This window comes from Panthera tigris, chromosome D3, assembly GCF_018350195.1.
Source record: "Panthera tigris isolate Pti1 chromosome D3, P.tigris_Pti1_mat1.1, whole genome shotgun sequence".
NCBI classification, from domain to species: domain Eukaryota; kingdom Metazoa; phylum Chordata; class Mammalia; order Carnivora; family Felidae; genus Panthera; species Panthera tigris.
The window spans coordinates 33,139,578-33,155,104 of record NC_056671.1 but is presented as its reverse complement, the minus strand read 5'-3'; the positions used below and the strand labels follow the sequence as shown (position 1 = coordinate 33,155,104).

Genomic DNA, 15,527 nt, shown 5'->3' with positions numbered 1-15,527 from the left:
TCACACACCAAATAGAACATTAAAAATAATAACAAGGGCAGGGGCGCCTGGGTGGCTCAGTCGGTTGAGTGTCCGACTTCAGCTCAGGTCATGATCTCACAGTCCACGTTTCGAGCCCCGCGTCAGGCTCTGTGGTGACAGCCCAGAGCTTGGAGCCTGCTACAGATTCTGTGTTTCCCTCTCTTTCTGTGCCCCCCACCCCCACCACTCACGTGCACACGCATGCACACACTCTCTCTCTCTCAAAAATAAATAAACATTAAAAAAAATGTTTAAAGAAAAGTAGTTTAAATGACTCCAGAGGAAAACAATCAGAGAAATCCAGAATGTGGATTCTATAAAGCAAATGATCTGGTCTCTAAAAAAACTCAGCATCATAAAAAGAAGTGTGTGTCGAGGCAGTGGGGGCAGGGACTCCTGTAGTTTTAAAGGAGAATTTGGGAAACCCAGCAACCAGATGTGAAGCCTGACTCTACATTACATCCTGGTCAACCGCAGATCTCTAAAAGACATTTTAAGGTTAAATGGAGACATTTCAATATTCACTGGTTATTAGCTGATTGTATAGAATTATTGTTAAACTGTTTTTAAATTTATTTATTTTGAGAGATAGAGAGCAAGCACTTGGGAAGCGGCAGAGAGAGAGGGAGAGAGAGAATCCCAAGCAGAGCCCCATGTGGGGCTCTATCACATGAATCATGAGATCATGATCTGAGCCAAGATCAAGAGCCAGATGCTTAGCTAATTGAGCCACCCAGGCACCCCTAGAACTATTGTTAATTCTTATGTGTATGATTATATTGTGGGCATACAGGAAAATGTTATTATTTTAGGAGATATGTGGTGAATTATTTAGGAGTGAAGTGTCATGATGTCTGCAACTTTCTACTGGTTTAGCAACAGACATGAGAGAGGGAGAGAGAAAGGGAGGGAGAGGCAGGGAAAGAGAAGCAGGAAAGAGAGACAAATAAAATTACTTAAACCAGGGGATTGGCCATTGGGGTATCCATTGTCCTATGTTAACTTCTCTACTTCTGTGGAAAAGTTTATGCCTGGAAGTTACAGGAAAAGTAAACGGGGGCAGAAATGGCAGAAGGGAATGTGAGGGGGGTGAACAGTGTGTGAACAGAGAAATGAGGAACTTGGAATTTCAAAGAACATGAGTCATGCTATCATGTTGATGGTATAGATTTGCATCCTTCTTTCGAGGGATCCCCATCTGTTTTTTATTTGATAGTAAATATGAAGCAGCGATGTGTGTGCGCAGACCCACTCACCTTGCTCTTACTGACTCATGTAATAAAATCTGTCTAGTTTGTAGCTATGTCTACCCAACGCTAGGAGAAAATTCAAGTCCTAAAACCTCTTATATTCTGTTAAAACAAGTTAGTACCCAATACACACACAACGTAACTAATTCTAAACCTATTGGCATAATGTGGAGGTTTAACAAGTGTAATTCAGTCTATAAAGAGAAGAATGTTTTATAGACACATTAAAACTAAGAAGCCACAATATGGAAACAACCTAAGTGCCGGTCGACAGGTGAATGGATCAAGAAAATGTGGAGTGTGTGTGTGTGTGTGTGTGTGTGTGTGTATCTGCGTGTATGTATGTGTATACACATGATGAAATATTATTCAGTCTTAAAAAAGAAGGAAATCTTGCCATTGATGATAACATGGATGAAATTTGAAGACTTTCTGCTATTGAAATAAGTTAGAGAAAGACAAATGCTGTCTATTTGTCCACGTATATATGGAAGTGAGCAAAAGAGTCAACTGATAGAAACAGAGTAGAAAAGTGGTTGCCAATGGTGGCGTGTTGGAAGGAATGGGGAGAGGGTGGTAAAAGGGTATAAACTCATTAATAAGTTTAATAAATTCTGGAGATTATAAGGTGAACATTATAAGGTGAATAAATTGTGAAGATCTAACGTACAGCAGGCTCACTGTACCTCACAGTACTGTATTGTATATTGTATGCTTGAAATTTGCTAAAAGAGTCAATCTTAAAAAAAATTTTTTTAAATGACTAGGTGAGGTCATTGATGTGTTAATTAACTTGATTGAGGTAATCATTTCACAATGTCCACATATGTCAAATCATCACATTGTACACTTTAAATATATTACAATTTCACTTGTCAGCTATACGGTCAGCCTCTTTAATGGTGCAGATTTATGTAATATTTATTTATTTTAGGCAGTAGCGAATAAATGCTAAATTTCAGTACAGACATTCGTTCTAGGCTAAATGAACCCTTTGGTTTCTTTGAGGCATTTAATTTGGGGCTTATTGAACAGGTATAGAAAAAATATTTTGTGCTGTTGGAAGGGGTGATTTTCAGGGGGTGAGTTAATTGGGAATATAAAAATATTCTATATGCCAGTAACCCCCAGTTTAAGGATCTTTTCTGCCATCTAGAGACTGATGATGGAAAATACAAATAATATTCAGAACCACCTTGAAAGCATCAGTTTCTGTAAAGGATCAACTAACAAATATTTGAGACTGTCGCATTTCTTTCAAGAAGCCGTTGTAGTGCAAAAGCAGTCACGGACAGATTTAAAAGAATGAGTGTGGTTCTCTTCCAGTAAAACTGCGTGAACACTGAAATTTGGATTTCATATTAGCTTTCGCATTTCATGAAATAGTCTTTTTCTTCTGCCTTTTTCCAGCCACTCAAAAATATAAAAACCGTTGTTGGCTCACCAGCTGTACCCAAATAGGTGGTGAATGAGCTTGCCAACCTACGGTGTAGATAATAATAGTCCCAATAGGCTAATAACGTTCCATGTCGATTATTCACTTGACTTGTCCCAAACAAAATAATTATAACTTATTACAGGTAATAATAATTATATTACCTGTAATTAATAATTGCATTTTGTAGATGATCCGTTTAAACATTTTAAAAAGTCCATTACTACGGTCTCATAGAGCTAAGTCATTAAAAGTTAAGTTGCTTGTCAGGCTCTAGACAGTTTGAGCTAAGCAATTAAATATAGATATAGATAGATGATATAGATATAGATATAGATATAGATATAGATATAGATATAGATATAGATATAGATATAGATACACTGCCATGTTGTAGATTCCCACTCTCCCCCCGTTAACTTGGTGATAACAAGACATTGCATTTTAGTCCTAGAAAGCTTGGAAATTTACATCTCTAAAACAATAGCTTTTTCATAAGGCACAATTCCAGTGCATTGCTATTAACCCCAAATTATGACTTAGAAGAAAAAACTGGAAAGTGGCAAACAAACACTCATTTTGCGTGGGCATTTGTCACAAATTTCATAACCACAGAGACCCCAGCGCATATATCCAGGTTCGGATGTGGCTGTTCGTAAAATAATCCAAGCCATTTTTGTCTTCTCAAAAGCTTTCAAATGCATCTCTGGTCAGAATTACCTTTATTTGTAGAAAAATTGAATTGATTTGTTCATCATTAGGATAATACATATTTTTTGGTGATTATTTGGAAAAATGTAATGAAGGATAAGGAGAACCACCTTTTAAAAATGTAATCCTAACTTCCAGAAATAAATACCATTTATTTCAGGATCTATATTCTCCCAGAATTTTTCCTAGGCATATATGTGCCTTTTTAAAACAAACTTTGAATCATAAGGCAAGTACTCTTTTATAAGTTGCCTTATTCAAGTTCTACATTTTCCCATGTTATGAAATGTTCTTCTAAAATGTGATTTCCATAGGCAGTGAAGTCTTTGAATGTGTAGATATAGTCAGTCCCTGATTTCTGACCATGTAGATTTTTTCCCCATTTTTCCATTAACTTTATTTTTTTAAGCTTTTAAGTTTTTACTTAAATTCCAGTTAGTTAACATGCAGTGTAATATTGGTTTACAGTGTAATAATGACTCAACACTTCCATACGGTACCAGGTGCTTCTCACAACCAGTGCCCTCCTTAATCCCCATCACCTATTTCACCCATCCCCCCACCCACCTCCCCTCTGGTAACCATCAGTTTGTTCTCTATGGTTAAGAGTCTGTTTCTTGGTTTGCCTTTCTCTTTTTTTCCCCTTTGCTCATTTGTTTTAAATTCCACATATGAGTGAAATCGTATGGTATTTGCCCTTCTCTGACTGACTTACTTCACTTAGAATAATACTCTGTAGCTCCATCCATGTCATTGCAAATGGCAAGATTCCATTCTTTTTTTATGGCTGAATAATATTCTCTTGTATAAATATGCCACGTCTTCTTTATCCATTCATCAGTCGATGGGCAAGTGGGCTATTTCCATAATTTGGCTATTGTAGAAAATGGTGTTGTAAACATCAGAGTACATGTATCCCTCTGAATTCGTATTTTTGTATTCTTTGGGTAAATACTTAGTAGTGCAATTACTAGATCATAGGGTAGTTCTATTTTTAACTTTTTGAAGAAACTCCATACTGTTTTCCAGAGCGGCTGCCTATGTTTGCATTCCCACCAATAGTGCAAGAGGGGTCCCCTTTCTCTACACCCTCTCAAATGCCTGTTGCTTCTCTTGTGTGTTGTTGATTTTAGGCATTCTGACAGGTGTGAGATGACATAACGTTTTAGTTTTGATTTGTATTTTCCTGATGATGAATGACGTTGAGCATCTTTTCAATGTGTGTTTCGGTCATCTGTATGTCTTCTTTGGAAAAGTGTCTCTTCATGTTTTCTGCTCGTTTTGTAATTAGAGTATTCATTTTTTGGGTGTTGAGTTTTGTAAGTTCTTTATATATTTTGGATACTGACCATTTAGCAGATATGTCATTTGCAGGTATCTTCTCCCATTCCGTAGGTTGCCTTTTAGTTTTGTTGTTTGTTTCTTTCACTGTGCAGAAGCTTTTTATTTTGATGCAGTCTCAGTAGTTTACTTTTGCTTTTGTTTCCCTTGCCTCGGGAGGCATATCTAGTAAGAAGTAGCTATGGCCATTGTCAGAGGGGTTACTGACTGTGTTCTCTTCTTGGATTTTTATGATTTCACTGACCATGTAGATTTAGATCATTCTTCATTTTTGCCGTCTTCAGTAAAACTGTGGTGTGCACCCACATTACTTCTAAATTTAAATAAAACTCCTGATGAGCAAGGTGCAACCTCATGTACCCTCAGTTGGGAAGGAGCCTCTGAAGGACTGTTTGGGGCTTACCTCTGCTGTGGGATCTGGAGGTTTCAGTGGTCCTGGGCCAATGTTAGGATAACGTACTGGTTTGTGATTCCCTCACCAGGCTGGTATTGTACATTTAAATCCCATACCTAGGTGTAGCACAGATCTGGGGTTTTATTTTTCTCTAGAGAGAGCTCTTCTTTCAACCAAGCGATCATGAGCTTCCTTGTAGCTCCATCCAAACCTGTGATGGAATTTTTCCATTACGTTTATCCAGGGAGGGGTGTTGAGAAGGTGAGTGGGGACCAGCAGCCATATGGGATGGACAGGAGACCAAAGTTCACATGGAGGCAGAGTAGGAGAGTGATGTTGCCTCAGGGGGAAAATTAGTGATTCTCTTCCATTTTTTCACATAGGAGCCATTTGACCAGATGTTTCCAAAACAAAAGTCAGGGCTCATTATTTGATAGTTATGATTGTACTTATGGAAAGGTGAAGACACTGCATTTGAAATGATTATTTTTCCCAAATCTAAAATGTTGTAGCATATTATAACCATATAAAACATTAGTGATCACACTTCTGAAGTTTATCCAGCAAAATAAAACTTCAGAACAAATCCACAAACTATATAAGATCGAGAATATACCAGTCAACATAGTGTGTTTAATAGAACAGAGCCCTGTGACAGCTGTTCTTCTAGAAGGTCTCCCTAACAAAAATGGTGAGCTAAACAAAATTTGGCTTGGCTAATGCAGTGTGTAATCTCTTCCAAAGAGATTTGTATTTTCAAGTGAATTTTTTAAATTTATTTATTTAAATTCAAGTTAGCTAACATACAGTGTAGTATTGATTTTAGGAGTAGAACCCAGTGATTCATCACTTACATGCAACATCCAGGGCTCAGGTGAATTTCTGTAGACAGCAAACCCCTCCCGTTTTGAAAGACGAAGCAAGAGTAAAGGTGGTGGGCTCGTGTTCACATTTCTCCAGTTGCACATGTGTTTATCCTCACCTGTTTCTCTACTTGTAGGACTGGCCACATTTATGAAGCTTTGAGTCTTAGACCATTTCTCCGCAGGTTTTCTGTATTAAAAGTGCAGGAGGTGTGCTGGGTAGGGATGGGGCCAAGGGCAGGGTTTTTTTCTGTTGTTTTTTTTTTAATTTTATGTTTATTTTTGAGAGAGAGAGAGAGACAGAAACAGAGCGTGAGCAGGGGAGGAGCAGAGAGAGAGGGAGACACAGAATCCAAAGCAGGCTCCAGGCCCTGAGCTGTCGGCACAGAGCCCGACACGGGGCTCAAACTCACTAACCAGCAAGATCATGACCAGAGCTGAAGTCGGACCCTTAACTTACTGGGCCACCCAGGTGCCCCGGATTCCCTGTTTTTTAATCTTGAGTTATCTGGATAGAACAGGTAAAAGTTCTGACTTAGACCAGGGTGGAAGATGTGGCGGGAGGCTAAATGCCTACTCTTTTCTTAATTATGATGGAGGCACTTGGAATGCATACATTGAATTTTCGACCCCATTAATGAACATTTTGTGTATGTCAAGCATTGAGATGAGTGAGTAGGCCATTCTTTTTTGTTTATTTGTTTATTATTCATTTAGGATTTTTATTTATTTTTGAGAGAGGACGCAAGTGGGGGAGGGGCAGACAGAGGATCCGAGGCAGACTCTGCTGACAATAGAGACCCCCACGTGGGGCTCGAACTCAAGAACTGTGAGATCATGATCTGAGCCCACGTCAGATGCTTAACTGACTGAGCCACCCAGGCATTCCTCGGCCATGCTTTAAATTGTCTCTTTTGAACTTTGACTGGCTTTCATTCCAAGTCCTGAACTTTCTCAAGAACATTCGCAGGAGTGACCGCAGTCATTGGACTCTTGTTTGCCCAATTCAATGAGTTCATTTGTTGCCTTCTCCACTTTAAGATCTGAAGTTTGAATATGAAATAGGGGGAAGGAATGAGAGAGTTTCAGGCCATTCTCTGTGAAAGTAGGATTCTGTATAAAATAAATACACAACGACTTGTCCCATGTTATCCGTTTTATGTTCTATTTCAGTAAATCATCATGATAAGAAAATGCGTTATGTTTAGTGAAGGAAAAGCTATGTTTATTTCAGTGTAAAAACAATGTAAAAAAGAAAAAGCAAAATCTAAAACTCCAACATCATGAGTAAACTATTCTATGAAAAACATTAAAAAACCAACATTAAAAGTATGATCTCATTAATTACATTTATACTATTTTTATGCTAGTCATAAAAATGTCGGTAACACGTAGGAATGTCAGTGCTTGAGTTCGAGCCCCCATGTGGGGGTCTCTACTGTCAGCACAGAATCCGCCTCAGATCCTCTGAGGCCCCAGTGCTGTATGTCTTTCTCTCCCATTTGGAGAAAGCCAGTGGGTCCTTTAGAAAATGAAACAGCACAATCAGTTTTTATGTTGGGTCGACTGTGGTTTGCTTGGCAAACTGTTATAGAATTCAGGTTATTTAAAAGAATGCATTTTTGGACCCCAGCCCCAGATGGCTATGTTGTGCCTGCCTGTCTTGCTTTGGGGTAATCGGAGGTTTAGTTACAAAAACAGCACAGAAAGACTAAATTGTTTTCAATGGAGACCAGTTGGCAAGAATTTCATCTGACAGCAGTCCAGCATGTGGGGAAAAACAAAGGTAAAAGCAGGCCATTTTCACAGTAAAAAATGTAAATTCACCCAAAGAAGTTGACCCTTTTCCTTTGCCTTCCTGCTGAAAGATGGCACTGGTAGGTATCTATCGAACTGTAGAGTTGGTAGGTGATATAATGATAACCAGACTCTGGGTTTCATTTTTTAAAGATTCTTAGTAGTTAAGTGACTTGTTCAAAGGTCTCAGGCAGAGTTCACTTGCATTTGTCTGAAAGGTGAACAATAGAAGCCAGAAGAGAAGTTGACTTTCCACAGAGAAATGGGAAATCCGTCGAATGCAAATACCTGAACCCCTGAGTCCATCTGGGCAATTTGCACAACCTTATGGCCACTTAGGATGGTGTGTTGTGGATCCCGGATCCCTGGGAAATGGGGTGCCCTGCCCAGCTGTGACACCTGATATTACGTGTGAAGCAGCTACTGCTTCTGACCAGGTGGACAAGCCTTGGCACAGGATGTCTATCTAACTTAAAGACCTAAGACTTCCCAACATCGCTTTCCTGAATTTCAGTCTTGATTAAATGTTGTGGACCAAACTGCTCATGTTTTACTTACTGAGAGCATCTCTCAGGAGGGGTCTCCTTTCTGTTTTCATAGAAAATCTACTCTATTCTCTGTGAGGATTACAGTGATTGACCTGACAGTTGTGTCTCACTCTGTTGGGTTCATATGTACAAGAACAGCTCACCACACACGTGCATACACACACACACACACACACACACACACACACGCACACACTGCAACAGGGCAGGACCTTTTTGCCCAAATGCTAGCCCTGTTATCGAGGATAAAGTAGGGGGTCTACTTTCTCCTAATGTGATATTGAGAGGATTACACTGATGCTTGCAAACCCATTCTCTGGAGTCCAACAGCTCAGGAGTGGCCCTGTTGCTTTCTAAACAGAGAATCTGGTCACCACATTACCAAATGCTCTGTGCTTGTATTTCCTAATCTATGAAATAGGGATGAGAATACTGCCTGTCTCAGAGAAGAGTATTGTATCAAACAGGAGAAGAGTCACCAAATGCTGGGCAATGTGGAGCTGATTTTATTATTGTAAACATCATATTAACACACATAAAATATTTTTCCTATTCAAACTAACTTCCCACGTCTGGTGATTGCAGCCTTATCTGGCATCTCATACGCAGCTCCCTGAGCTCATTAAGCTACTCTGCCCCTTGTGCTGTTTCCTTCACTGGAAATGTCCTTCTACTTCCTCATCCCACTCGCTCCTACTCTTCCCTCAAAACCTAGCACATACACCTCCTTCTGGAACCTTCCAGGTTTCCTTCTGTGAGGAACAAGAATTATCTTCTGGGCAATTACTCTATGCAAACTTGGTTCCTCCCATTTGTTGCACTAGACCATAATGATGTGTCCATGAATGTGTCTCCCTGCTAGGTTCTGGTCTGGTGGCCTGGGGACTCTCAGCCTCTAACACTGCTGATCACATGGTTTTCAGGAAATCCCTGTTTAATCTGTTTTGTGCGCTGTCTCCTGTACCCCTTGCATTTCATGTCCTTGTGCACCAAAATGAGGTAAAATTTGTTTAGGCTTTTCCTGAACTCCCAGCCACAGATGGAACCACTGCTTATGAGATGTATGGGAAAATTATTTCCCAGAAAGGTCACTGTCACTTTCAGTGCACCCAGTGTAGCCCCACTGCTGTGGTCTGTGGTACATGTCCGCAGTTTGTGAATGTCAAGTTCAGTGAAAAACTAAGGTGGCTACAGTACATGTGGCTCCTTACTTGTGGTGTTGGCAAATATTTAGTTTTTGCTTGAGAAAAAAAATGATACTTTTACGTGTATTTATTTAGAAAATTCAAAAATAGCTTTGTCCCTGGTGGTTAAAGTTAACACAGCTAAAGCAGTAAGCAGCTTTCACTTTTGAAGAAATTAGAGATTTCGGTTCACGTTCAGTGTTTCTCGGGGATCCAGTTTATCTCTTATTTGTTGAGAGACTTTGATTTTTGTTTCTTAATTCCCCTAGACTTTGTTTTAAAAATAGGAGAGCCATGGTAATATTGATGAGATGATGCAAATAAAGGTCTGCCCAAGCCCGGCAATCCAGAGGCGATTAAGAAATGTTAGTTCTACTTTTCTCTGTAGTATTTTGTGTAGAAAGCATACACAGTACGGTTTTCTTCTCAGTTTTAATGAGAGATATTTGACATGCGTCACCATAAGTTCAAGGCATGCAGCGTGGTGGTATGATTTATGTATATTATGAAATGATTAACACAATACATTCAACTAACATCCGTCTTCCTATATGGATACAATAAACAGAAAAGAAAGAAGTAAAGAAAAAAGGAAACAAATGTTCTCTTTGTGATGAGATCTCTTAGGAATTTACTCTCAACAACTTTGGTATGTATCACACAGCAGGCTTAGCTACAGTCGTCAGGTTGTGCATTACATCCCTAATATTTATTTTATAATTGAAATTTTATACCTTTTGAGCACCTTCCTCCAGTTCCCCTCCCCCTCCCCACATCTGGTAACCATAATTCTGATACTCTTTTCTGAGTTTGGGGTTTTTTGTTGGTTGGTTGGTTGGTTGGTTGGTTGGTTGATTTTAGATTTCACATGTAAGTAAGATCATACAGTATTTGTCTCTCTATGTCTGACATATTTCACTTAGCATAATGCTCTCAAGGTCTATCTGTGTCGTCAAAAATGACAGGATTTCCTTGTTTTTATGGCTGAAAAATATTCCATGGCATATATTTCCTACAACTTTATCCATTCATCAATCGATGGACACTTAGTCTGTTTCCATGTCTTGGTTATTGTAAATAAAGCTTCTGTGAGTATGAGGGTGTAGATATCTTTTCCAGTTAGCATTTTCTTTACCTTTGGATATATTATCATAAATGGAATTATTTTTTTAAATATGAAATTTATTGTCAAATTGGTTTCCATACAACACCCAGTGCTCATCCGAAAAGGTGCCCTCCTCAATACCCATCACCCGCCCTCCCCTCCCTCCCACCCCCATCATACAATAGTTCTATTTTTAACTTTTGAGGATCCTCCATATATATATATATATATATATATATATATATATATATTTATGAATATATATATATTTTTTATATATATTCATATATATAAAATATAAACATATATTTTTTTTGAAGAAATGTTTATTCAGGTTCTTTGCCCATTTTGAAATTGGGTTATATTTTTTATGGCCATAGACTTGTGGTAGTCTCTTATATATTTTGGATGTTAACCCCTTACCAGATATATGGTTTGCAAATATTTTTTCACATACCACTGGTTGTCTTTTCATGTTGTTGACGATGTATTTTGCTGTGCAGAAGCTTTTTAGTTTGCTATAGTCCCAATTTTTTATTTTTTATTTTCTTCTTCATGCTTTAGGTGTCATATCCAAAAGATTGCTAGTTCTCATGACAAAGAGCTTTGTTCCTAAGGTTTCTTCTAGGAGTTCCATGTTTTCAGGGCTTAAAATTAAGTATTTAATCCATTTTGAGTTAATTTTTGTGAGTGGTGTAATACATACATCTGGTTTCATTCTTTTATGTATGAACATTCATTCATTTTCCAAGCACTATTTATTGAAGAGACGGTCTTTTCTCCATTGAGTATTCCTGGCTCCCTTTTCAAATATTAGTTGACTGCACATACTTGGTTTATTTCTAGGTCTCGGTTTTGCTCCTTTGATCTGTTTATCCATTTTTATGCCATTACCATGCTGTTGACTATAGATTTAAGTATAGCTTGAAATCAGGAAGTGTGGTGCCTCCTGCTTTGTTCTTCTTTCTCAAGATTCCTTTGGCTATTTGGGGGTTCTTTTGGTTCCATGTAAATTTCATGAGCATTATATCTACTTTTGTAAAAACAATGCCACTGATAATCTTGATAGGGATTGCATTGAATCTATAGATGGTTTTCAGTAGTATTGACATTTTAACACTATTAATTCTTCCAATCCATGAATGTATAATACCTTTCCATTTATTTGTGTCTGTTTTGGTATCCTTCATCAATGTCTTAGTTTTCAACCAAGAGATCTTACACCTCTTAGTTCAATTTGTTCCTAAGTATTTTATTATTTTTGATGCTATTGTAAATGGGATCAATTCTTTATTTCTTTTTCAGAAAATTAGTTGCTAGCATATAGAAACGTTGCTGATTTTTGTATGTTAATTTGTGTCCTGCAACTTTACTGAATTCATTGTTTATATCTGACAATTTTTTCATTGAGTATTCAGGATTTCTCTAATAACTAAATCAGTCTTTAGGATTCTCTCTATATTTGCTATAATATAGATAGTAAATAGAGACAATTTTACTTCTTCCTTATCAATTTTGATACATTTTATTTCTTTTTCTTGCATGATTGCTGTAGCTAGGACTTCAGGTACAGTGTCAAATAGGTATGGTAAGAGTGGGCACCTTGCCTTGTTCCTGATCTAAGAGGAAAAGCTTCCAACCTTTCACCATGGAGTATGATATTAGCTCTGGGCTTGTCATATATACCCTTTATTATGTTGAGATATGTTCCTTCTGTGCCTAATTTGGTAAGTTTTTATCATGAATGGATGTTTAATTTTGTCAAATGCTTTTTCTGTGTCTATTGAGATGGTCCTGTGGTTATTTTCTTTCATTCTATTCGTGTGATGTATCACATTGATTGATTTGCATATGTTGAATTGTCCTTGCATCCCTGGGAGAAATCCCATTTGATCATGGTAAATGATCCCTTCAGCATGCTACTAAATTCAGTTAGCTAGTATTTTATTGAGAATTTTTACATCTATCTTTATCAAATATAATAGATAGTTTTCCTCTCTAGTAGTGTCTGTTTCTGGTTTTGGTATCAGGATAATGTTGGCTTCACAAAATGAATTTGGAAGTGTTGCCTCCTCTTTGATTTTTTTTTTTTTTTTTGGAAGAGCTTAAGAAGGATTGCTGTTAATTCTTCTTTAAATATTTGGTAAAATTCACCAATGAAGCCATCTGTTCCTGGACTTTTGTTTGTTGGGAGATTTTTGATTGCTGATTCAATTCCCTGACCAGATCTATTCAGATTTTTTATTTCTTCCTGATTCAATCTTGTTAATTTGTATGTTTCTAACAGTTTTTCCATTTCTTCTAGGTTGTCCAGTTCATTAGTGTGTAGTTGTATGTGGTAGCCTCTAATGATTCTTTGAATTCCTGTGTTATTAGTTGTAATGTCTTCTGTCCATTTCTAATTTGTTTGATTTGGGTCCTTTCTATTTTTTCCATGTTTAGTTTAGTCTAACTGTTTGTCAGTTTTGTTTGCCTTTTCAAAGAACCAACTTTTAGTTTAGTTCATTTTCTCTATGTTTTTTTTCAATTTTTAATTTATATCTGTTCTAATCTTTATTAGTTCCTTTCTTCTGCTAACTTTGAGATCCATTTGTTCCTCTTCTCCCAGTTCTTTAAGGTGTCAAGTTAGATTGTTTATTTGGGACCTCTCTTACTTCTTAAAGTATGTGTTTATTGCTGTGAACTCCCCTCTTAGAATTGTTTTTGCTGTACTCATAAGTTTTGGTATATGTTGAATTTCCACTTTCATTTGTTTTAAGAAACTTTCTTATTTCCTCTTTAATTTCTTCTTTGATCCATTGGTTGCTTAGAAGAGTATTGTTTTCTTTCCATGCATTCATGAATTTTCCAATTTTCCTCTTGCTGATTCCTAGTTTTATGCCACTGGGGTCAGAGAAGATACTTGGTTATGATTTCAGTCTTATTAAATTTTCTCAGACTTGCTTTATGGCCTAACATATGGTCTATCCTAGAAAATGTTCCATGTGCACTTGAAGGAAATGTTTATTCTGCTTTTGTTGAAGAGAATGTTCTGTATATGTCTGTTAGGTCCATTTGGTCGCTGGTATTGTTCAAACCTGCTGTTTCCTTATTGAGTCTCTGACTGGATGATCTCTCCGTTATTGAGAATGAGATAGCAAAATCCCCAACTATTATAGTGTTACTGCTTATTTTTCCTTTTAGCTCTGTTAGTTTTTTGCGTTATGTATTTAGATGTTCTAAATTGGGCTCTTAAATATTTACAATTATTGTATATTCTTTTTTAATTTTTTTAATGTTTATTTATTTTTGAGAGACAGAGAGACAGAGCATGAGTGGGGGAGGGGCAGAGAGAGAGGGAGACACAGAATCCAAAACAGGCTCCAGGCTCTGAACCGTCAGCACGGAGCCTGATGCACAGCACAGAGCCTGATGCAGGGCTCGAGTTCACAAACTATGAGATCATGACCGGAGCCGAAGTTAGACACTTAATTGACTGAGCCACCCAGGTGCCTTATATATTCTTCTTGATGGATTGGCCACTTTATCATTGTATAATGATCTTCTTTGCCTCTTTTTACCATTTTAAAGTATTTTATCTGATGTAAGTTTAGCTACCCTTCTTTTTTGTTGCTGTTGGTTTTTGGTTATCATTTGTTTGAAATGCCTTTTTCCATCCTTTCACTCTCAGTCTAGTGTCCTTAAAGCTAAAGTGAGTGTCCTGTAGGTAGCACATTGTTGGATCTTGTTGTTTATCTATTCAGCCATTCTGTGTCTTTTCATTGGAGTATTAATCTGTTTATGTTTAAAGTAATTACTGACAGGTAAAGACTTACTATTTGCCATTTCATTAGTTGTTTTCTGGTTATGTTGTAGAATAATTGCTCCTTACTTCTTATGCTGTTGTCTGTGTGTGTGTGTGTGTGTGTGTGTGTGTGTGTGTGTGTTGATGTCTTTTGGTATCAGTATGCTTTGGCGTCTTTATTATGTTCTTTTGTATAATGACTACAGAATTTTCCCTTGTAGTTAGTATGAGGCTTACATAAAATATCTTAAACTTATAACAATTTTAAACTGATAACGATTTAACTTCAATAGAATTTTTAAACATTACACTTTCACTTCTACTCCCCATTCACACTTTAGGTTATTGCTGTTACAGTTTGCATGTTTTTATACATGCAAATGTACATATAGTTACAGAGTAGTTACAATTGTGGTTGTTTTTACCACTTGTTTTTACCTTTTAAGCTAAAGATGTAAGTGAGTTACGAACCACAATCCCATACTGCAAAACTAACTATGACCATATGTTTACCATTACTGGTACAATTCACACTACCTTCTAATTTTAATGTTTTTATGATGTTAATTAGTGTTCTTTTACTTCCACTCAAGGAACTTCCTGTACCATTTCTTATAAGGTCGGTCTGGTGATGATGAACTTCCTTAGCTTTTGTTTGTTCAGGAAAGTCTGTATCCCTCCTTTATTTCTGAAGGACAGCTTTGCCAGATAAAAAATTCTTGGTTGACAGTTATTGTCTTTCAGTACTTTGAATATGTCATCCCATTCTCTCCTGGCTTAAAAAGTTTCTGTTGAAATACCTGCCCAGAGTCTTATAAGCAGATGTCACCTGGATAGTGACATCTCATGGACCTAATGTCTATTTCTCCAGGTTTGGGAAGTTTTCAGCCATTATAGCTTGAAATATACTTTCTGTCCCTTTTTTTTTTCTATTCTTCTTCTGTAATTCCCATAATGTAAATATTGCTTATTGTTACTGTATTCCATAATTCCCATAGACTTTCTTCATTCTTTTTTTTTTCTTTTTGTTCCTCTGAGTGGGTATTTCCAGTGTCCTATCCTCCAAGTTGCGGATTCTTTTTTCTGTATGGTTG

The 15,527-nt window shown here is 37.3% G+C and overlaps 1 protein-coding gene across 8 annotated transcripts in view; it reads left to right on the top strand.

The window, feature by feature from the left end:
* The window catches only part of LOC102966393 (piezo-type mechanosensitive ion channel component 2), a 468,901-nt gene that overhangs the window by 275,199 nt on the left and 178,175 nt on the right, over window positions 1-15,527 (top strand). The gene's annotated exons all lie outside the window — the stretch shown is intronic.